The sequence below is a fragment of the Protopterus annectens genome, chromosome 17.part0 (assembly GCF_019279795.1).
Source record: "Protopterus annectens isolate FY-2018-M chromosome 17.part0, PAN1.0, whole genome shotgun sequence".
Classification (NCBI taxonomy): Eukaryota; Metazoa; Chordata; order Ceratodontiformes; family Protopteridae; genus Protopterus; species Protopterus annectens.
In genome coordinates, this window is record NC_056751.1 from 609,467,782 (window position 1) to 609,493,022 (window position 25,241).

Consider the following 25,241-nt stretch of genomic DNA (forward strand, 5'->3'; position numbering starts at 1 on the left):
AAACCATGCACATGTACTTATGTACAAAAATCCATGTTACCTGTGCACACACTCTCACACACACACACACACACACACACACACACACACACACACACACACACAAAATGTGTGTGCACCCATTTCCAAAATAAAATTGCACTTCTAAATTCATACTATCTGTACATAAGAAAACACTTTATGTTGATAACCTCATTATGTAGAGAAGGGAACATTTATAGGTGATACGAATAACATATTGGAACAAAAGGAGGCATTGTGGCAGCTCCTATTTGGAGCTGATGTATTTCCAGGGTTGAATGAGGTTATCAACATAAAGTGTTTTCTTATGTACAGATAGTATGAATTTAGAAGTGCAATTTTATTTGGGAAATGGGTGCGCGCACATTGTGTGTGTGTTTGTGTGTGTGTGTGTGTGTGGGTGTGTGTGTGTGAGAGTGTGTGCACAGGTAACATGGATTTTTGTACATGTGCATGGTTTGGGCACATGTCCATAGGTCTAAACAGATGTAATTACATGTACATATGTACATATGTTTTTTATTATGAATTTATATATGTATATAATCATTTGTATCAATAGTTTATTATTCATTATTATTTTTAATTTGTTGTTTTTTTACATCAAGTATTCAAATTACAACACTGGTTACATCACTTCCTGCATTTAGGTATAAATATGAGGGACATGTGACTGTTCTCATTTTCTGATGAAGTTCACATTATTAAAGTGGATGAAAGCGCTAAAAAGTTTATTGTGCCTCATTGTGGTCTTTGGCTTGGATCGTACGTTCTTTTCAGTTTTAAGATCAGGGACTAGTTACAGAACTGTTCTTTTTTTGTCAGGTAAATTGCTTATGCAAATTAGAGACAGAAGGAGTTACTGTTTTTTGTCATAGATCAGGGAAACAGAATAGGTAGACAGTTATTCTAGATAAACTGTGAAAAACGTGTAGATTTGTGGTACCACGTGATAGAAAGGGTTACGTAACAATTTACAGCTGAGCTAAGACACCAATGGGAAATCAGTGCACAAAAAGTTCCCAGGACATGCCCCGAACTGAAGACGCGAAGTATATGCAATTACAGCGTTCCGATAATGTTAAATATTATACCAGATGGGTCGATAAGTACAAATTCGAGGGTAATTTAGATAAACCCGCACTTATGAAACTTGTAAAACAGTTAAAAATAGATGCGAAAAGTCAATTAAAGAAGCAGAGACAATTAGGAGTCCCTCAGGCGCACAGGTGGCTTGAGGAAGCAAATCGTAGGGAGCAAAGAATTAAAAATTCAAAAACAATGTTTTTAGACAAAGAAGATAATAATTTAGTAATAGCGACGGCCCCTCCTTTGCCTCCTCCACTTCCGTTACCAGAATATGAAGCGAGTAAATGAGTTGATCCACCTCCGCTATACCCAGCTGTCCCTGCAAAAGCACAACCGTTTGTCAGGGATCCCATCGAGACCAGGTCTCAAACATGCAACTTGAGGAGGGAAATTTAATTAAATGAGTTAAATAGAACATCACAAGCTATGAGTGAAGAAGAGATATGTCCGCTCATAGAAGTACCGAATCCTCAGGCAGGACAGGATTCGACTTTTTTAGTTTATAGACCATGGACACCGGAAGATATCCGGAAAGCCACAGAAGGTATTCCCCACCCAAAAGTGAATTTTAGGAAATTTTTAGAAGATTTACAGGGTATGAGATTAAGTTACCATTTGAATGGAGAGGAAGTAGAAAAAGTAGCTAGACAAATTGTAGGTCCAGATTGGCACATGATTTGTGGCAGCTGGAATCCTCGTGACGCACAACTTAGACCACTCCCACATACTGATGCAGAACTGGATGGCAGAGTGAAAGGTCTAACAGACCGAATCTCTGAAAAGTGGAAGCCTAGGGCTGATTGGACTTGTATTAATCAATGCATACAGCAGGAAAAAGAAACAGTAGATGGGTACTATGCCAGATTATTAGAATGCTTTAACAATCGTAGTGGCATGACAGTTCCTGAAAATCAAGCGAATGATTCCCCATATGAACAACAATTGAAAAATGCATTTTTGAAAGGGTGCATTGCACCTATTAGTAGCTTCATTATGAAGCATATGATAGATTATCGAACAAGTAGGTTACAAGCCTTACTTTAATATGCTAGACATGCAGAAAGACATTTTAATAGCAAAAAGAAAAAGAAAACCCAAGTATTTTCAGCAGAAGATGGGTCAGAAGTATTTGTAGTACAAACTGGGAAAAAGGGTAAGAAAAATACCCAGGGAAATAAACAATCTGACAAACGATCAGAAGATTTCGAAGGAAGAAAGAAAGAAAGAAAAAGGGTGAGTGTTTTAAGTGCAGGGAAAAGGACATTTAGCAAGGTATTGCAGGCTAAATAAGAAGGCGACTACAGAAAATAAGGAAGATGAGGAATGACTATATGATAGTCAGGAATCATTGGGTGAAAGTGAGCAGGAAAAGGTAAGTGTAAATATGATAGCAGGAGAAGAGGATGTGACACAAGGGGTAGAGGATGTATATGAATACACAGACATAGAAGAAAATGAAATTTTAGACCTAGCTCTTTTGAGCTTAGACCTTTACTTAGCAGACACAAAACCGGAAGTGACGCTTCTGGTGTAGGGAAGGGAAGTTAAATTTTTGTGTGACTCAGGGGCTTCATGCACCCTGATACACCCTTCCAAACTACCGGAAGATACAGAATCACCAGACTATATACTAGTGAAAGCAGCTAATGGACAGCTATATCGGGAGCCACTCTCCCGTGACATTACAGTAATAGACCCTGTTTCAGGGATGACTCAGAAAAGTAAAATTGTAGTTTCTGCAAAATGCCCAGTGAATCTTTTGGGTAGAGATTTAATGCAGATATTTGGCATAGCAGTAATTCCAACCATGCAGGGTATGGAAGCACAGCGACAAATGGACACTTTTGTAGTGCAACCGGAGGGTGAAATGCATTATTGGTACAACCAGGACTTGGTTACGACTGGTCCAGGGGCAGTAACCGAAGAACTAATGAATGTAGCTATCAGCAAGTTCCCCTCCCTCGACATTGACAAACAGCATTTGTTGCATTGTACTCTATATTACTGTAATAGACCAGGTCCCGATAAAGATTATGAACAAGAATTGTTTCAGAATCATGCAAACAGGCTGGTATTGTGAAATTTGTACTGGGATGCAGAAGGGAACAGTGTAGCAAGCTGTTCATTGCCCCAGGAATTTTTAACACTCTACAAATCTAATCGACTGCCCCATGTTAGTTTGACTAAGAATAAAACTTTAAAATGGGCAGACTTAGGTGAGAAAGTCACGAGGTGGGAAAAATAGACAGAATTAGAACTCTCAGAACAAGGAGTACAGAAACAGAAATTGAATTGGATCACAAAGACACACCCAGCTGTACACTCACAAGCTAGTGAGGATAGCTGAGTATTACTATTATTGGAAGAAGAGGAAAAAGCCTTGCGAGACATACCAGACATTCTCTGGTCAGCAGGGAAATCAGATGTAGGACTAATACGAACAGCAGGACCAGTTACCATAATGCCAAAGTCAGCTTTTAGACCCCAGAAAAGACAGTATCCCTTGAGAAAGGATGCAGAGGTAGGAATCAAACCTATCATAGCAGCCTTACTCAAGGAAGGAGTCTTAATAGAATCTCCCGACTCACCATGTAACACACCTTTATTTCCTGTCAAGAAAGCAAACGGGGAATGGCGTATGGTCCAAGACTTACAAGCAGTGAACAATGCAGTTATACCCAGAGCACCAATGGTGCCAGATCCACACACCTTACTGAATGATTTAAAGCCAGAACAGAAATATCTTTCAGTGGTAGACATAAGTAATGCATTTTTCTCGATACCGATACACCCTGACAGCCAATATTGGTTTGCATTTACATTTCAGGGAAAGCGGTACACATATACCAGATTACCACAGGGGTATTGTGAAAGTCCAACAATATTTGCACAAGAAATGGCAAGCAACTTGGCGGGATTTATCCCACCGAAAGGTAGTCAGATTCTACTCTATGTAGACGACATTCTGCTGGCAGCCCCCACTCAGCAAGAATGCAAAGAAGACATGATAGCTTTGTTACAATTTTTAGCTACTCAAGGTCACAAAGTAAACAAAGACAAGTTACAGCTTTGGAAAAAACAAGTTAAATACTTAGGATATGTAATATCCAAAGAAGGTAGAATATTAGATGAAGACAGAAAAACAGTGATTTTACAAGCACCTAGACCAACTACCAAGAAGGAAATGATGTCCTTCCTGGGAACTACTAATTTTTGTCAGAGTTGGATACCAAACTATGCTTTGGAATCTGCTACACTGGCTGATTTAATATTTAAAAAGCCGATGGCTGCACAAGATTTATTACAATGGACACCTGAAGCAGAAGCAGCTTTCTGTAAACTGAAACAATTGATAGCATCATCCTTAGTTTTAGGATTACCAAATTATAACAAGCAGTTTATTCAAACTGTAGATTGTAAGCAAGATTATATGACATCAGTGTTGACACAGCAACATGGGGACAAACAGCGCCCCATAGCTTATTATTCATCACAGTTAGATCCAGTGGCGCGGTCTTTGCCCCACTGTGTACAAGCAGTAGTTGCAGCTGCAATGGCAGTGCAGGCTTCAGCCTCAGTAGTATTATTCCACCCTCTCACATTGAGAGTGCCTCATGCAGTCACAATTATTTTACTGCAAGAAAAAGTAACATATCTTTCTCCAGCTAGGCATCTTTCCTGTATGACCATTCTGTTGGGCCAACCTCATATGACAATTGAATGATGCACAACTTTGAATCCGTCAACTTTGCTTTCAACCCCTGCAGATGGCAAACCGCACTGCTGCCTGCAGGAGATTGAGCAAAAGACATTACCTAGACAAGACCTTACGGATGTTCCCTTGGATGATGCCGAGGTGACATGCTATGTGGATGGCTCGTGCAGGAGGGGTCCTACAGGACAGAACCTAGTGGGGTATGCAGTCGTTTCTGATACTGAAACTTTAGAAGCAAAATCTTTGCCACACAACTTATCTGCACAAGCAGCAGAATTGATTGCCTTAATGAGGGCATGTACCTTAGCAAACGGTAAGAAAGTGAACATTTATACTGACAGTCAGTATGCTTTTTCTACTGTACATGTTTTTGTGCAACAGTGGAAAAATAGAGGAATGATAACATCTACTGCTAAACCTATTAATCATGCGCAACTTATTTTAGACTTGTTAGATTCAATTCAGTTACCTAAGAAAGTAGCTATTTGCAAATGCGTAGCTCATACAAAACAACAGGATAGAATTTCAAAAGGTAATGCACGGGCTGATACAGCTGCAAAGCAGGCAGCTTCAGCCACAGAAGCTTTTCTTTTGAGCGAGGAATTACAACCCTCAGAGACTTTAGATCTAGAAATGTTAAAAACAATGCAGACACTTACTACAAATCTTGAGAAACAAAAATGGATAAAACAAGGAGCAATCCTCGAAAAGGGACTGTACATCTCCAAGGAAAAGAAACCGATTTTGCCATCTAATTTATTTAGATATGCAGCGTTGTTGAGGCATGGGCAGAGCCATGTCTCAACAGGGGGGATGGTACAGTTAGTGAATCGAGTGTTTACAACCTATGAGTTTACAAACTATACAAAAAAATTTTCTGCAGTATTCCATGTTTGTAACAAGCATCATGCACAAGGGGCATTGAAGCCTAAGCGAGGAAATTTTCCAACACCACCATATCCGTTCCATACTATTTGTATGGACTCCATAGAACTGAATAAATGTGAGAATAAGAAATACTGCCTAGTTATTATAGACATGTTTTCCAAATGGGTAGAAGCATTTCCAACTAAAAACCCAGATGCAGCTACGGTTGCAAAGGTCCTTGTTAAAGAAATTATACCCAGATTTGAGATACCGGAAAAGATTTATAGTGATAACGGGACACATTTCGTGAACCAAACAATTCAACAACTTAGTCGTTACTTCGGAATATCGTTAAAGAATCACTGTGCATATCACCCCCAATCTGCAGGGCTTATAGAGCAACGGGGTACTGAAGAATAGACTTAGGAAATTGATAGAAGAACCACAGAAAAATTGGGTGCACTGTTTGCCTTTAGCACTGTTGAGTATGAGAATTGTTCCAAATGTAAAGGGATTAACTCCTTTTGAAACTTTGTTTGGGAGGGCATATTATACACCTCAGTGGAAACCTCTCATGTCTACAGAGCAGGAGGCTGACAGTTCACTTGCAGGATATATGAGGAGATTTTTGAATAACAAACTTTTGCAGTTAAATTCTGTTTCAGATAAAGAGCAACCAAAATCGGAAGCACCAGTAGCCCCAGGCATCTGGGTCTGGGTGAAGATTATGAAATGGAAGAATTGGAGCTCTCCGAAGTGGGAAGGTCCGTACCAGGTACTGCTGTCAACACCCACCACAGTCAAAATCACGGAACAAGCTTCTTGGATCCATTTGACACACTGTAAACTGGTTAAAAACTTTGAACTGGACAAAAACTTTGTTACTGTTGCACAACAAGAACAAAATGGCCAGATACAGAGTGAGTAGAGACACTGAGCAATTTCAAAAAACTTGTACGATTGTTTTTGTTGCAATATTGATCACACTCTTCTTTTTGCTGTGGCCATGCTTTTTTCCTGCCACAAAGGTTGAACTGATTAGACGTACTGAACCAAACATAGACTGGCATCCGAACTGTAACACTTATCAGGCAATTACACGTGTATACGCAGAGACTTTCAATGTTTCGAACTGCTGGGTCTGCATGGCCATACCAACAGCATACGGGGGTTTGTTAATGACTGCTATCCCCCTAGGGGTCAATGAGACCTGGGAAAATCTGTTTTTTGACACAGTTGCTATTAAAGCACAAGATAAGGTAGCACTGTATTTGCCTGTGACACAAAAAGGAATTGTATGTTTTATAAAAATGACTCCATCCAAGTTGGGTGGAGTAAATGTAATGTTACTGTACAGTACAAATGTTATAGAAAACCAAATGATTTGAGCGGATCTTGTAGTACAGATTATGACTCATTTTTGAAATCTATGTATAAAACTCTTGATCAGGTACAGCACAATCCTGTACTTTTCAAACAGTTATCAGTGATATACAAGAAAATGTTTCATGCAGGGCAGTCATTTCGTAACAAAGTAATGACAAAAGTAGAGGACTGTTATTGTGTATGTGGAAAAAAGGCATATAAATGGTTACCTGAGAATTGGTCTGGCAGTTGTTTTTTGGGATACCTGGTTCTGGCCATCCGACACACTGCAGCTTTGCCTCAAGGGAGTATTCAAAATACTTGAGACGTAACCAAAAAGACTGTTAAGAAACCGGAGAATCCAGTGGGACGAATCGAAGCAGGGTGGAAAAACCATCGTAATGTGGGAACCAAACTTGTGCACATGGACTTGAGCGATGCTGTTATATCCTGGGCAGGTGTATCACCCATGTATGGCAGAGTCAAATCAATATGGGAACTGCAAAAACTGTCTAAACTTCTTGAAATAATGAGTAATGCAACTTTTTCTGCCCTTGAACTGATAACTGATGAACTGAATGCCATGAGAACTGTAGTGCTTCATAACCGAATGGCTCTTGACTTCACTCTAGCAGCGAGAGGCAGAACTTGCGCTTTAATCAAAGAAGAGTGCTGTGCTTTCCTTCCTGACCACCAGCATGAGATAAATGACCATCTCGAGGTGATTCAGCAAGTGTCGGCCATGACCAAACCCGGCCCAAACCCTCTGACAGAGTTTTTCAGAATGCCTTTGGGGGGGTGGGGCTCCATCTTTATGAACATGCTGATTGCTATTGTGGTAGGTTTACTCCTAATAGGAGCTTGTATTTGTTGCGGAATCCCCTGTATGAAGAAATTAATTAAGGAATTCATAGATATATTCGTATCTGAAACTTTGTATCAAAGTACTGAATTTGAAGAGCTGCTAGAATCTGAGACGCTTTCATAAAAGTTTAAACTGAATGACTTTCTTAACTGCAAATCCTAAATGGAAGAGATTAGGAAAAGAAGCAAACTGTTTATCTTTTTTTGAAAATAGAATAAAAAGTATTAACAGGAGGGAGATGTTAGAAAAATATGTATTAATATGTGTATGCTTAATGACAAATTAATAATCAAGTGTTTTTAATATGCTTTTCATTCTATTTCTTATGCACTGTGATTTATATCAATTGAGTTTCATATGAGACTAAAAATATGCCTTATTGAAACTGCAGCATGCTTACTGAAACTTGCAAGTTGCCCTCTGACCTAGTAATTGCTAGCACAGCAATATTCTTGTTTATGCCTTGTAGAAATGTACTTGAGAAGCAAGTGTTAATCTGCTAGGTCAGAAGCATATGAATAGACAATATACCATTTAATAAATGTAATGATTCCAGACAGACAGCCTTGTTCAGAGGATGGGAACCTCTGCAGCTGCAGTAGTTTAGAGATAAGTTAAACAAAGGCTTATTAGAGAAATGAACTGCCAGCATTGTGTTCGATTTAGCTATAGTATCTTGAATGTAACATAACAAGTATCTAACTGAAAGTAACCAAGGCCATGTTGTTTTCCTCAGGATGTTTCACATAAAAATTGTTTAAATCAGCAGAAAATCATGGGAAAGATCGTCGGCAGATGATGACCAAAAGGTGGTAATTCGTTACGTCAGCATGGTAGGACAGGATTAATTTGATAACCTATAAAAATGAATGCATTTCCTGTTTCTGGTTAGACAAACTCTGTATTAGCACGTTTTTGTCTCCTTGCTGCAAGATTAAAGTGCCTTAACCTGAACCTACCGTGTTTTGATTATTTTTAAAGTATATTTTTCCTTTGACAGTTTCCCTCTTCCCTACCAGATTTTCATTCCAAATAACTAGATCACTTAACATTAGCTGGTTGTAGTCTTATGCACAGAGCACTTTTCATGATTGTCTGGCATTAATCTCTTGCAACTCTTGTTTCTATACTCATTCCCTTGTTTGCTTTCTTTCTCTTCAGTCAGTCTCACAAATAGTTTTCCTCCATTCTTTACAACCCTCCCCATGACAGAATTACTCAGTAGATTTCTTAGTTGCCTCTATGTTTCCCTGATCTTATTTTTTCACTACTCTCATACCCTTATGACCTTATTAGTAATGCTCTTCCTGTGTCAGTCTTTAATCTTTTCTTCACAATTTCTGTTCTCATCTACTCATCACCTTCTGTCAACTAATTTTCGCATCTTCTCTGATATACTTAGCAAATATTTCCTCCTAACTATATATGTTACACTGTCCTTTATTATGTCACCATAAGTTCCCTACCCTAAGCCAAATACATCTCCCCTTCCATGTTTCCAATGCAATGAGGAGATGCAATTCCTTTGTTACCCAGATCATATTTCCCAGTTTTATATTTCTGAATAAAGATGCAAGTCGGTGCTGGCTTAAACCTGAAACTTTATTTTACTTGTTTTAAGTTCCCTACCTTGGCAGCCCCATATTTATATAATGCTTTGCAAACTGATTAAGCCTAGACTTGCAGCCAGCAATGTAACCAAAACACAAGGAGTAGAGGCAGACAGGCACACTCTCTTGCCAAAGGATTTGTTACAGTTGGTGCTGTGATTATTCTTGGTTTAACACCCATAAAATAACCTTTGGAGGTGAGTTATGCTGTGCAATTACAGAAACAAATAGTGGGACTCACTTGAAAGCAGCCTACGGAGCTCAGGAAATTTGTACTGTAACTTCCAAAGGGTGGAGTCTATGCTTTTTCACAAAATCAAATTGTCTCTCACATTTCAAACAAATGTTCATATCTCTAGAAGCATAAGGATTATTAAGGAAGTATAAATGGCAAACTTTTCAGTACAAACTGTTTTATAGTGGCAGTATTCTTTAGGTTCTAGGTCTTAAACCAAATTTTAGAAGTCACAGTAAACACAGTTAACTATTTAATTTGTAATATTTTGTAAATAACTTACAATATTTCAACAACTCAAGTTACACACATACTGTCAGCAGCATTTTATTCATCTAGCTGAGAGCTTCCATATAAAGCTAAGGAGTTCTCTCTGTGTTACTTGGTTGTTGAGATGTTTAGAAAAATGTGAAAATTATATCTATATAAATTGATATCATAAAAAGAACCATTACTATATATTTACCTGCACTAGACAAAGGTCAAATATTAATGCAGGTGAGTTTGCTATTGTGCAAGCTTTAAGATGAAATGTTTTTAAACGTTTTACATAGCATGGTTTTGGAATTATTGATGCAAATATGAATAAGCAATATTTGACAACTACAGGTGTCAGTAGGAGTTAACTGCAGATGCACCAGGACGCGTCACTCGGATGACATGAGTTAACAGCTAAGTAGCCAACCAGAACATCCAGAGCTGATGCTTCAGGGACCAGCACTGGAAATAAGGCTTTCAGTAAACCTTTGGATACTTGCTCCTCATCCTGGTGTAGCCAATAGCACATTTAAGAAATGAGAGCCATAACCAGGCTCTCAGTTAGATGAATAAAATGCTGCTGACAGTGTGTGTGTAACTTGAGTTGTTGTTGAAATATTGTAAGTTATTTACAAAAAAATCCCACCCTGGTGATCATGTCAGTCGCCCTGCTAGACAGGGGTCCAGAGAAGTAAATATCGTGGGAAGAAATACCCAGGGAATTATTTTGGCTTGGCTTGCATAGGCCCTAGGGCCAATAGCCTAGTACCAACCTATGGACCTATGAACACCAGTTCAGTGTCATACTTGAGCACCAAAGATTGGTTACAGGCAGCAGTGATCACCTTTCTCTCTTTGTGCTTTAGTATGGCTAAATGCAAAGTAGCATGGAATAAATGCTAGCCAAGAAGATCTTAAGAAGTCTAACTCTGCATTTCCATGATAATTATTAGCCATTCTATTTTATAATATGAATCTGTAAAGACTGGCTGAGCAAGTATATGTTGGGATACGTTTATCCATAAGGGTCAATATTGCTAAACCAAGGTTGAATTTGTGTTTATTCATCCATTTGTCCAAGTTACATTTGAATGGAGCAAAAGAAATACTCTATTTTATGTGATGGGGAAGATGTCTCCATAGCAGTGGTATTCTCTGTAATACACACCTATCCATTCAGCATGTTCTTTTAATTTTGCAAAAGTGAATGAAGTCTCTTGTTTGAGTGTCTCATACCACTGGACTACAGAATGTGTAATAGGTCTCACAGAATAGGGTCTGTTGAGGTTCTGTACATGAGGCAGAAGATGTCTGTCAGTAGCCTGTATGACATTAACAAGGGTGACAAGGCTTTAAAATTGCCTGAGTAGTTTATATGATTTAAACCCTTGATTATTTTAGTGAGGAAGTACTGTGGTCACTTCAGCTGTGACAAGTGTTAGTGCAGGTACATACTGAAAGGTGCATTATACTCAATGATCAGCCTAATGAGTGTGTAATACAGAGGAAGTATTACACCCCTTGGTCTGGACCCTATACCCTTAGATATAATTTGTGTGATGAAAAAAGACTTCTTTACTATAGTAGCTACTTGGTGATCAAAGGACAGTTCATTATCAACTTAGGTTTCCATATCTCTAACTACAGCATTAATTTTCAGGGAGTCATGCTTGCCAAAGGATATGATTATACAATTCTTGGCATTTAGTTTCAGTCTGTGGTTTTGGCACCAACTGTTTGTTTGGGACAGACTCTCTTATAGGATCTTGGTGTCCTCAAGGGAGTTTATGATGGTAAGATGTTTGCAATCATTAGCCAACTTGGTCAGCCATAATCCGTTTATATTAACTGCCAATGAAAAGTGGCCCAAGGACTGAGTCCTGGGAGCATTCCACTAGTGACAGGTCTTTTGGAGTAAGCAGAGCTGCCCTCTCTTACTTTCCATGGTTTATTTGTGAGTCAATTTGCTATTCAGTGAATTACATCAGAGAGAGAGAATTTATTTATGATGTCTGAGTGTGGGATGGTGTCAGCCACATTTTCATGGTCCAGATAAGCAGTGTGTGCATCTGCTTGCCCTCATCCATTACCTCAGAGACTTTTTTGAAGATGTCAACCAGATTAGGAAGGATAGAACTCCTTTGACAAATCTAGACTGGGCTGAGGCAAGAGTCTGTAGGTCACCTATAGCACTATTTAATATTTCCATAATGATCTTTTCTGCTACCTTCCGATGAGACTGGTCAGGTTTATGGGTCTGTAAATACCCAGGTCCATTGTAGCCTCACCTCAGTGCAAGGGAATGACTGCTCCTGTCCTCCATTCATCTAACCCAAAGCCAGTTTTAAGACTAATGTTAAATAGCTTCTATAGGGCTTTTACAATTCATGTTTCAGGCTAGCCAATAGGAAGCCTGGTATGTTATCTGGTCCCATAGATGTAGCATTCTTTGCCTTAGATCGTGCCATGGGAATTTGCTTTTGAGAGATTTGAGGAGGGGGGGTAGATATGGTCATCTGATCTGAGAATATTGGAGGTAAGATGGGGAGTAAAGTTGAAGCTGAATTTGTCTGCTAGTAGGCAGTAAAGTTGGAGCTGAATTTGTCTGCTAGTATATTGGTTATGTCATCTGGGTCTAAGTATGTTGTATCATTTACTATTTGCTCTGCACAGTACTAGCATTGATTCTGAGATTTCTAACATATTCAAAGAAGGTTTGTTACACAAGCTTTACATCAAAAAAAGTAGCAGCCTGGACACAAAGTTTCAGTACTTTCTTGCCAGCCTTAGCAAATGCCCCTCTTACAGGCTTCAGAGGATTGTCAGCCACCTACGTTTTTTCATTGCTGGGTACATAAGTCTCCTTTGGGGAAACCCTCCTTAATACCTATTTTTTATTAGTATGAAGCATTATATTTTCTGAGAAAATTACTATTTTATCAAGTGTCTCAACAGACTGTTTATGTTCTAATTTTTATATAACTACAGAAACCAAGGATGTCTTCACAAATGACAATAGTATGACATTGATGTGATAACCAGAAACTTTAATAAATTAACAAATAACACTATACTAAATAAAATAATAAAATTAACCTTAGAACAATAAGCGCTTTTGTTCTGAGATTAAGTTTAAACGAAACTTCATCAGATAACACTTCATTAACAAGAGGGTATTTAAACAACAAATAACCAATTAGAATTAATACAATCATCACTCCACCTAAAAAACCCAATCAAATGACACAATCAGACACACCTCCCAGGGTGCATCGTGCTTGCAATAAAGAACTAAATGAAGCAAATGGCAGCATATAGACCAGGCAAACCACTAATACATTTTAAATATTTAAACTTATCTTTTCAAAGGCTTAAACTTAAGAAGGCATTTTATAGACTCTGCATTGTTTAATCCTGGCCAAAAATGGGCATTCAATCATAGTTGCTACATAAACTCCATTTTCTCTAAAAGAACAGGCCACACTCCCCTCGCTCTGATAAACACAATGTGTCAATGACAATAAACTTAAAACTATGCTCTGGATTTGATAAAATATGTCTTGTGAGGGCATTGGTATCTTTTTTTAGCCTGATGTCACTTAAGTGTTCAGTCGTCCTATATTTTAATTTATGTTCCATTTTGCCCACATAAAAACAAGGGCAAATGGAACATATAGCACAATAAACCACCTTTGTTGAATTACAATTATATTTGCCATAAATTCTAATGTGGTAATTATTAACCAAAACCTCACTCTTCTCAAGCACATGCTTACAAAAGGCACAAGCAATGCATTTTACCATACTCCCACATTTCTTTGGTTCAGTGGATCTTTCAAAAATATTTTTAAGGTTCAAGCCCTTTTTATACACTACCACAGGATTATCACCAAGAACATTAATAATCTCAGATTCCCTTTTAATTAATGCTCAATTTTTACACAGGTCTATATCATATGAGCGAATTGCACAAATTGCGAACGCTCATAATATCGAACACACCGGAACTCGAAGTGCTTTTCTGAGATCGTGGTAAAGTGAAGAATGGGATATTCACAATTTCCTCACTGTAGTGGGATCTCGGATTTGTAATATATATTTAGTGGGTGGTGTGGGGGTCGCATCCCCCCAATAGGAAGTTCAAGGTCCGGTATGTTCAATATTATGAGCGTTCGCAATTTGTGCGATTCGCTCCTATGATATAGACCCTTTTTACACATGATATCTCTAACATGATTACTTTCTGTATTAAATACAATAGTAAAAGCATGCAAAAATTTACAATCCTTTTTGTGCCCCGGATGGAAACACATCCCAGTAATATAGACTCTTTATTATTTTCTAAAACTTAATACATTGTCAAAAGAATTTTTTAATTATTCCTGTCAAGATGTTTTCTACTGGAGATCTCAAGATGATCAACTCAAAGAACCCACACCAGGAGAGTGCAGTGAAGAAAGAACTACATCTCATAATAACAAACATCCAAAAACTGTCACTAAAAATGGACAAATTCGAAAACAAAATGGATATTATCAAACAAGAATGCAGTTAACAACTGGAACTTCTAAATGGAATAGTAAAAAAAAATCTGAACAAATTCTTGCCTTAGTGAACACAGTAACTGACCTAGATACTAGAGTGACAGAAAATGAACATCACAATGAATTTCTTCTGAAACAAAATACCAGGCTGATTGAGAAACTGGAAGACCTTGAAAGCAGATCAAGGAGGAATAACATAAGAATATATGGAATTCCTGAGAAAGAAGAGGGTGCTAACATGATTCATTTCCTCAATAAGTGGTTTTCATCAGCACTAAACATGTCTGAATCCCTCTCTTTTGGAATTGAGAGGGCTCACTGGTCCCTGGCAAATCCAGCTTTATCTCTGAGTTCATCTAACCCCAGGTCTATAATAGTTAGATTTCTTTTCTCGCAAGACAAGGTCTTAGTGTTGAAATCAACTTGGACTGATTCCCCTATCAAGATGGGTGAAAAAGTTATTCATTTTGACAATGACTACACCTCTACAGTCATAGCCAAAAGATATTCGCGTGTTCCTCTAATTAAGTCCTTGGAAAAAAAAAACAATATTAAAGCTCAAATTCTTTTTCCTTCAAGAATAAAAATCATCTTGCCAGAAGGAGTGAAGATCTTTGACTCCCTACAAGAAGCAGTAGAATTTATCCAAAATAAGAAAATACTGCTGGGTATTGAAGAAATGGAATGGTCATCCCAGAGTTTGAAGAGACAGGCAACAAAAATGGATGGTTTGTGAAGGAAGGAGCAAACAAAACTAAGAAACTAAAGGACAAATTAATAAAATCTTTCTAATTTTAAATGCTTTGTTTTATGAATCATAATATATTTGATTCTGGAAAGTCTCTATGCTGTAAGGTAATGTGAATATTTTTTATTATTAACTTTCTGTTTTCCTTTCTGTATCTACGTCTTCTAATTACGTATAGTACTAAGTGTTTAAATAACATTCTCACTCTCTCTCTCTCTCTCTCTCTCTCTTTTCTTTCTTCTTATTCTTTTTTGTTACCAATGTTCCTTTTTCTCTTTTACCCATTATAAGTACTTGACCTACTTTTCCTTTTAAATAACTACAAATGATGTATGTCTTCTAATTCTACAGTAATAGTATAATTTTACTTAATACCAAAGGACATTTTTTTTCTAGTGGGTCACTGGTGGGTTAACAATGTGTTTCTGATTAGTGTCTCTAACTAGATGTTTTAGACTGTTTAGATACATTTAAACATTAATTGTGTTTTATATATATAGCTAAATATGTTATATATATATATATATATATATATATAGGTTCCTTTTTTCCCCTCTCTCTGGCCTGGTTAACTGGTGGGTAAATGATTGAAATGTTATAATATGATTTCTGATTTGAGGCAGCTGTTGTTACTTCTAAATTGCTGTTTTTATATGAAAGGGTTAATTTTTCATGATGTTGATGTTTTGTGAGGAAACTGGTGGTCTGTGTGACTGTTCTCATTGTGGAGAGTCGTGACATTTACTGACAAGGCAGCTTGAGTGCTTTTTTTTTTTTTTTTTTTTTTGCTTTCTGTAAACTCTAAAAGCTTCAAGCTCTGAATTTCCCACCAAAAATGCTTTTTTCTTCACTAGAGACAACTTCTGTTGTGCATGAGCCTATTTAGATACTTTTTAACAAGCTTATGAAGCTGCAGCTTGAGGAAACAACTGGGATTACATCATTTGACCTTTTGAACTTGTTAAATGGTTGTACTTAGAATTCTTTTCTCTTGAAATTCTGTTATCCTTCACTAGATACTTTAAATGGTAAATAATTCGTTTTGATAAAAGTGTTTAACTCCTTTGAAAATGCCTATGTTCTCTTATAGATGCATACATTCTGCAGATTCAATAACACTATTAGTAACTAAGTGACATCAAGTGAACTAGGAGCTGCATTACAAAACTCAATATGCATATTAACATCAGACATGTTATATAACTAAACCTTTAGTAACTAAACATAGGGTTGTGAGGCCCCTTTTTTTCCTCTCTCTTTCTCTCTCCCTGTTTTGATGAAATACATCAACATATATATTGTTAGTATATATGAGTAGTATGTGTATAATTGCAAAATATAATAGTTATGTTGTAATAAATGTTTTATATCTACCTATTTATATATATATATATATATATATATATATATATATATATATATATATATATATAAATATGGGTCTACTTCATATGATCGAAAGCTTATATGATCGACAAACTTTTCAGATAGACCAAAAGCTCAAAACACTGAAAACTCATTTGGTTGAAACTCATAACATTGACAAAATAAATTCACAACATTATGCCCTTTCCCCACTGTAGCACGACCCTGGAGTTAGAATAAATATATGGGTATGTGTGTGAGGTAAAGTCCCCACATACATAATACATTTTAAACATACACGTGGATAGTTATAACAAAAATGACAATATTTATCTAAATATTGTGGGGGTCTCTGCCACCCACACCTTCCAATGTGGGGGACTGTGCCCCCACACCCCCTCTAACTATTTATTCTAACTCTGGGGTTGCGCTACAGTGGGGAAAGGCATAATGCTGTGAATTTTATATGTCAATGTTATGAGTTTCGACCAAATGAGTTTTCAGTGTTTTGAGCTTTCAGTGTTTTGGTGTTGGTGAAATGAATGTCAATCATATGAGATTTCGATCATATGAAGTAGACCGATATATACATATATGTATATATATATATATATATATATATATATATATATACACATATATATATATATATATATATATATATATATATATATAAATATATATATATATATATATATATATATATATATATTCAACAGATCCTTACATGAAAAATGTTAGATAGATGACTGACAAAATGGTTAAATTATTTGATGTTTCTTGAAAAGTCTTGGAAATAATGACAATCTTCTTAACCTTCAGCTTCTAATGTTTATACATACTTTGATCTGATGTGTATTTCTGGCATATCTACATATTAGAGGTGCTATTATCATATGTGACATTTTCATATAGCTTCAGATATACTGGACACTCTCATTCTAATGTATATTTCATGGATTCAGATTTCTTTAGTTGCCTTCATAATGCTTTTTTTTTTGTTTTTATACTATATTCTAAGCAGAGATGGATAATTTGTGTAGTTTGGTATTGGAGAGGTGGTGGATGGATGGCTTAGTTAAGTTTTTAACTAAACCAAAAACTTTATGTTTCATGTATGTGTTTGTAAATAGTTTTGGGATTTTGAAAGTAGTGCTTAATACAAGTTATGCATCCATGATAAGTAAGTTTTCAGTAGATCTCAAGTCAACACAGAAGAAAGGTCTTTCAGTTAGTAATAACATACACATTATAGTCAGTGGCTTATAAACGTTTATCATTAAATATTAATGGTTTGAACAATAATGTCAAAAGAGCTTAAATATATCAAAATGCAAAAAGCCCAGGTCATCATTTTACAGGAAACACATCTATTCAAATAGATCTACAAAAATACTTATTAATGGCTATACCATTCTGGCTGATTCATGTTTTAAGAGTAAGAGAAGGGGCACTCTTATTCTATGGAAAAATACTTATACTATGCCATGAATTATAGATACAATTTCAGATAAAAATGGGATGCGAAGCATGGTTATTTTGGAAATCAATCGGAAGTATTATACTTTGATTAATATATACTGGATACCAGGACTGAGTACTAAATATGTTGACAAATATCTGTATCTTATGACTTTAAATGCAAAAGGGGAAATTATAGCAACAGGTGATTTTAACTGCTTATTATCAGGCAATGATACTTCTAAAAATGGTAAAATAAAACTAACATCTCAAGCCAAGAAGTTAAATGATTTTACAAACCAGATGAACCTTAAAGATATACATGGTCTACGAGAACATTTTTCCTTATTCTATACTCACTATTCATATCACTTTGGTACACAAACAAACACTGATAAAGTCTTTGTATCAAATAATATATACTCTAAAATAAGTGATGCATATATAATGACTTGTCCACTTTTGGACCACAATGCTATAAACTTTACATTAACTACACATACAGATGATTTAAGATTTCTACAGAAAATTCCTGCTGACATAACTAAATTAAATGACTTTAGGGAATGGATAATGAAAGAAACAGACATGTTTATGGAAACAAATGATAATGGTGACGTGACTGATACTATACTATGGGACACCTTTAAAGTTTATATAAATGGTAGAATAAAATCTCGGTACCTTAAAAAAACGAGAGAGAGGGACAATTAATTTTTAGCCTTACAAAAAACATAGACAAGATAAAAATGGACGTAAAACCAAATAAAGTAGCACATAATGAAATTACTATGTTAAATCAAAAACAATTAGAAGTTATGAATCATCAGCCATAAACCTGGAAAAATTTAAATTACAATCTTATGCTTTAAATCCCAAACATTGACATATAATAGCAATAAGATACAAAAAAATTAAACAATCAAAATCGTATTAATGAGATTAAATATACAAGTGATGGTTCAGTTAACAGTACATCTAACTTAATGGGCATATTAGAATTGTTCAAAAACTACAATAAAGGTATAAATAATAACACACCACTTTTGGAGACAGATAATGTAATAAATATGTTTATTCAAGAAAATATAACTACTAAGGTGTCAATGCAACAAAATAACATATTAAATAAACAAATAACACTAACAAAAGTGAAAGAGCAAATTAAAATTTTAAAAGATAATAAAGCTCCAGGACTGGATGGAATAATTCCTGAACTATATAAGATTTTTCCTGAATATATAATAAAGAAAATGATGAGTGCCTTTACTATGGTTAAGCAAAAATGTATAACACCCCCATCGTGGAAATACTCAATTATCTCCCCCTATTAAAACAAAGTTAAGGACCCCAAATCTAGTGATTCATATAGACCAATTTCATTACTAAACACTGATTATAAAATTTTCATGACAATATTAGCTAATAGGATAAAGAAAATATTACCTAATCTAATACATAATGATCAGAGAGGGTACATTTTTCATAGAAAAGTGTAAGATAACATTATTAAATTACTATAATTGATAGATATAGCATGCAGATACAAAAAAATGAACTATTATCAGCCTAGACATAGAAAAGGCTTTTGATTCTATTAGTTGGTCTTATCTACAAAGAATTCTGATTGGTTTTGAATTATCCTCAGATTTTGTGAACATATTAATGAAAATGTATAGTGGGTCACAAGCTTATGTGAAAATTGGTTCATTTCTATCCTCACCACTAGAAATTCTCAAAGGAACTAGATAAGGTTGTCCTTTGTCACCATTATTGTTTGCTCTTTCAATGGAACTTTTTGCTACATATATCAGAAACAAGCAAAATATAAAAAGCTTTCAAATTAATAAGGACTATTGACCTGAGATACAATTATTTGCTGATGATATATTGTTAACATTAGGTGATATTGATGGTTCTTTGCATGATGTTATAAATACATTAAGCAAGTCTGAAAGAATTTCAGGGCTTAAATTTAATCATAATAAATTCAAAACATTACTAATTAGAAAAAAGATCAACCAAAACCTAAGAGAGAATAGCCTGTTTAATTGGGAGAATGATGTATTACAATATTTGGGTGTCAGTATAAAGAGTACATGGAAAGAGTCTGTTAAACTAAACTACAATAATTTAATAACCACCATAAACTAAACTACAATAATTTAATAACCATCATTAGTAAACTAATCAAAAGATGGAATAAAATGTTCTTCACAATGGAGGATAGGCTCTCTTCAATTAAAATGATAATTTTACCTAAAATTTTGTTTTATATACAGTCACTGATACTACCCCCTCCAAAAAACTTATTTCAAAAAATTAGATTCCATGCTACTTAATTTTTTTATGTTTCCCCTTAAAACCTAGGATTGCATATAAATGGCATATTAGAGCTTGGAACAGTAATGGGATAGCATTCCCTAGCTTAAATCTTTATTCCAAATCAGTTATAATTAATGTAATATTACACTGGATCACATCTACCTATATATCCTGCTGGAAAACAATACATGAGATTCATATAACTAATGTCAGAACTATAGAAAATCAGTTTAAGGAACAATATGGAATAAGTAGAGTTCATTAGCATTTATGTGAATTTTTGTTTATTTAATATGAAGTTTGATCATTTTTCTTATGGCATTAATCAAATATTTAATAACGTTAAAAATATAATTGTAATTACATTTAACAATTTCTATTTCTCATATTCCCTATAGCATACACCCCTGATTGCCTAGAGTCTTTCAACATAAATGCGATGCAAAAATTAAAGGAAAATAACTTGATATTCTGGCATACGTTTACTGAAAATAAGAGTATTATACCACTAAACTCTCTTTTATGTAGTTTTGATAATAGTCAAGACGGTTGTTTATACACTAATTATGGCAGTTTATAGAAAACAAAATGAGAGTATCAATCAACCTAGAGACTGAATCTATACCTAGTTTGATTCAGCATTTTATTAGGTGTCTTAAAAAGACAGATCATCAAAAATTAAGTATCTCATACTTAGAGAAGACACCCTAAAGGTTGACTCAGATATCTGGAATTACTATGTAAAGAGAAATGGAGAACACATATCTGATGAATCCAAAAAAATTTTATTGAATTATATGTATGGTACCTCTTATTCATTATATTGGAGAGTGTATACATGAAAATTTATGAATAGGAGTTTCTATACTCCACATAAAATACATTTTATACTCAAAAACAGTGAAAGTAAATGTTGGAAATGTGATGAATTACTAGAGGCCAACTGGGTTCACATGTTCATTGAATGTAGAAATGTTGTTCAGTACTGGAAAGACTTCAGATATTTTGTAGATGCTTTATGTTCTCATACATATTTCTAACTCACTAATCCTATTCAGTGTTCCTATACCTAATGTAATACCTAAATCTCCAGATTCATTACTCTGGTCAATTCTTGCAATTGCCAGAAAAATTATTACTTTGAACTGGAAAAGTAAACAAAATTTGATGTTTAAAGATTTTATTAATGTAGCAAAAGTTGTTTGTAAAAAAAGAACTGCAAACCATTTGTTATAGAACTCATAACATTACTCATAAAACATAGCATGGCAAAAATTGGAAAACCTTTTGAACAAACACTGATAACTTCTCATGGATAAAATTATTGTTTATCATGGATGAATGTAAATATTGTAAATAGTTATATGTACATTTGTGTATGTTTATAATAAAAACAAAAATAAAAATGTTTTTTAAAAAAAGAAATTAGTTTGAATATGTTACCTTTCGGTAAACTTGAGAGGTAAATCTATTATTCAGATTATCTTTTTTAATAAGTACATCTAAGTAAGAAATGTGATAATCATTAACAACATGTGTAAATTTAAAAAAAGGTGTAGTACTATTTATAAATTCTACAAATTCCTCTATTAAATTCATAGGCCCCTTCCATAAGATAAAACTATCATCCAAAAAACGAACATATAATCGACAATGGGAAAAATATAATGATGTAAATAAAAAAAAAATGTTTCTCCCATTTGAGCATAACTATGTTCACATAAAGGCCACTACATGCTGACCCCATGGCAACCCGCTCTATTTGGCGATAATGTTCTCTATCAAATATAATAAAAGTGTATTTCAAAACTATGTCAAGAAGTTGTTCATATGTATTAACCTGGTCCTGCGTTAGACCCTTAGGTGTCAAATAATCACAGAACCATTCAGTTCCTGTTTCATGTGGTATAACAGTATATAAATCGTTCACTTCAACAGTTATAAGTACAAATTCCTTATCAAATTCTACCACATCCAATCCCTTCAGAAAATCCCAGGAGTCAATACATATATGTTGTTCTTTCCAAGCAAAGTTTTTCAATTTTAAATCTAAGAACTTGGCTAAGGGGCAGGTGATGGACCCTCTCACTTCAACAGCTGGATGCATAGGAGGGTGATTGAAATTTTTATGAATTTTGGGCACTCCGAAGATGTTGGAATCATAGGATACATTATTTTTAGGTAGTTGTACTCTTCCATATTTACTTCATCCAATGAGCTTCTCTCATACATCTTAGTGTGGAGAATCTCCTTCATTTTAGCAGTATAATCAATTTTATTCATAATCACTAACCTTCCCCTTTATCTGGCTTCATAAGTCTAATACCTGAATTACATCTTATTAGTTCAAGATTAAATCTTTCATCTTTAGATAGATTATTTAAATATGCTGTTTTTGTACACATTGCTCTGAAATCTAGTTCATATAACTGTTCAAATGCCTCAAGGGAGGGGTGTAAGGGGGTTATATGTGCTAGCTACTTTCAATGTAATAATAACATTAGCATCATCCTGAAATAATAATCTCAAATTGAGTTTCTGCACATACAATTTTAAAGGAGTACAACAGGTTTCTCTAATGTATTCCTCAACTTCACGGCCCTTTACCTCCCTATTTACATTGCCCTCTGTAAAACAACAACAATAAAGCATTTACAATTGTTATAATTCCCCTTACTTCTGTAACAGAAGCCTACCTTCTCATACTGTGATGGTTTCACTTACAAAATGATTCTCTCACATTTGAATAAAGCTTGCTGGAGTCACTCAATTACTGACATCATCGAAGCCAGGCAGTGCAGATATTTTTTTTTAATCAGTTCCCTCCCCCAAAGTGGCATCACCACAGCCGTCATCTGATTCTAACTAAAATAACAAGACCCACCCATTCTGTGATGTCATGGCTCCCGTGTCCTTCCCCCAGCCTGAGTGCTGTTCATTTTATTCAGTAGTAGTGTAGTAACACCGATGTTTGGAAACAGAAATTTGGTATGCATACTTGTACATTCTGCATGGCAAATGATGCTTAGGTGGTGTATCGCTTGCATACTTCTCTGTTGTATTTGCACCAGATACTGCTAGTGTGTAGTGCGGGAATAGAAAGATTAAAACATTACCCTCATATCAGAGGTGGCAGTGCAACATATTCATAGTGGCTTAACATGAGAGTAGCTCTAAGCAAGCACCATGTGAAACCTGAACAAACACCTAGAATTATTCAGTGCAGCTTCCACACCTTAAGTCTGAAAATGAATTCACATACTCACATGAACAGGAGTAGCTGCATATTGATGGCTAAAGATGTATGGCCATGTCGGGTGGTTACTACACTGAAAAACTGGTATGTAATGGAGGAGATATTTGGAAGGCATGAGCAAACACACCAGTATATTAAAGCCATAGCACCAATTGAACTGGAGGCTGGCAAATAGATTTAGTAAGGGATCTTGTCCATGCACAAATATTTCAACAGTGATTCTTTGCAGTGGCATTTATTATCTGATTCAAGGTAAGTTAACCTTGATGTCCTTTATTTAAAAAAAAATCAATAAAAAATTTACTTTGTTATAAGTGACTTCTGGACACAAGAAAAAGGAAGGGGAAAATATAGCAATGTGGTTTGTATGTGCAAAGACAAATCCAGGGACACGGCAAAAGTTTTTTTTTTGCAAACAACCAGTGCAGTAAAAACATCTGAAGGCAAACACTGCAAACCAACACACTTTGCACATGTAAATCTCAATTTTTAACAAGGTAGAAGCATGAAGTGATACCTTAACACTTAAATTAATAAAGATCTAAACTGGTTAATAGTATAAATGTTTTATTTTTTAGCTCCTTGGTGCAAGACCTTACTGGATGTGATTGCAGTCAAGTAAGGCCATAGCTATAGTGCAGCAAAAAGATGTCCCCTCTAACAAAAGAAATGCTAGAGCAAAGATTAAATTACATGAGTCAAGCACCCTGCTGAGATCTGCCAATCAATGGAATTACCAGGTCAAATTACCCACAGGACTTTGACAGCTAGGGAAGATAAGTGTTATGGGGAGAAGTAAATGGACTAGAATTCATTGCCTCACAAATTAGTGCCATTTAAACTAAATTAGAAAAAAGGCAGCAGTAAACAGCACTTTGAATGTGTTCTGTGGCATTTGCACTGTTTCTCTTTTAAGCAGTCATCCAGCAGCAGGGAATGTTACTTACACTGTTCTATTTTACTCAGTACTTTGTATGCATGCAACATCTATGAAATGACAGGAACTTTAGGCAAACGGAGGCCTGCATGATGCAACATTTTGAGCCAAACAATGATTTCTGGGATACTGGATGGCAACCTGATTTATCCAAACCACGTCAATATGCCAGCCTCCAGGTGGTCAGAGTCTGGAATTACATATAAAAATATTTAAAATCCTGTAAATAATCCCAGAGTGCTGTTAAAGTGTAGGAAACATCAGGCCATGATGTTTTAAACATGTTTTTTGAGTCTGTGGGTGCGGTACTCCTTTAAATCAAGTAATCCTACTGTTTGCACTAAATCAATTTGCTTGGTAGGAACAAAGGTCATACCTTTTGATAAAAGATCACACATGCCAGTACCTATATTCATGGAAGAAAAATTATATACATTAAAGTCATTTGCTGAATTAAGTTCAATCCTAACAGGAGGTGATTGAATAGGTAGTACACAGTCATTTTGTTGTAAAACCTGGTTCATCTCCTCCCTCTTCGGGACCCTCTGTTGTTCCCTTGGTAGTAGTTCGAGTGTCCCAT

General features: G+C 35.5%; 1 pseudogene; it reads right to left on the reverse strand.

The window, feature by feature from the left end:
* LOC122791473 overlaps positions 1-25,241 on the reverse strand; it is a 139,105-nt pseudogene that overhangs the window by 16,515 nt on the left and 97,349 nt on the right.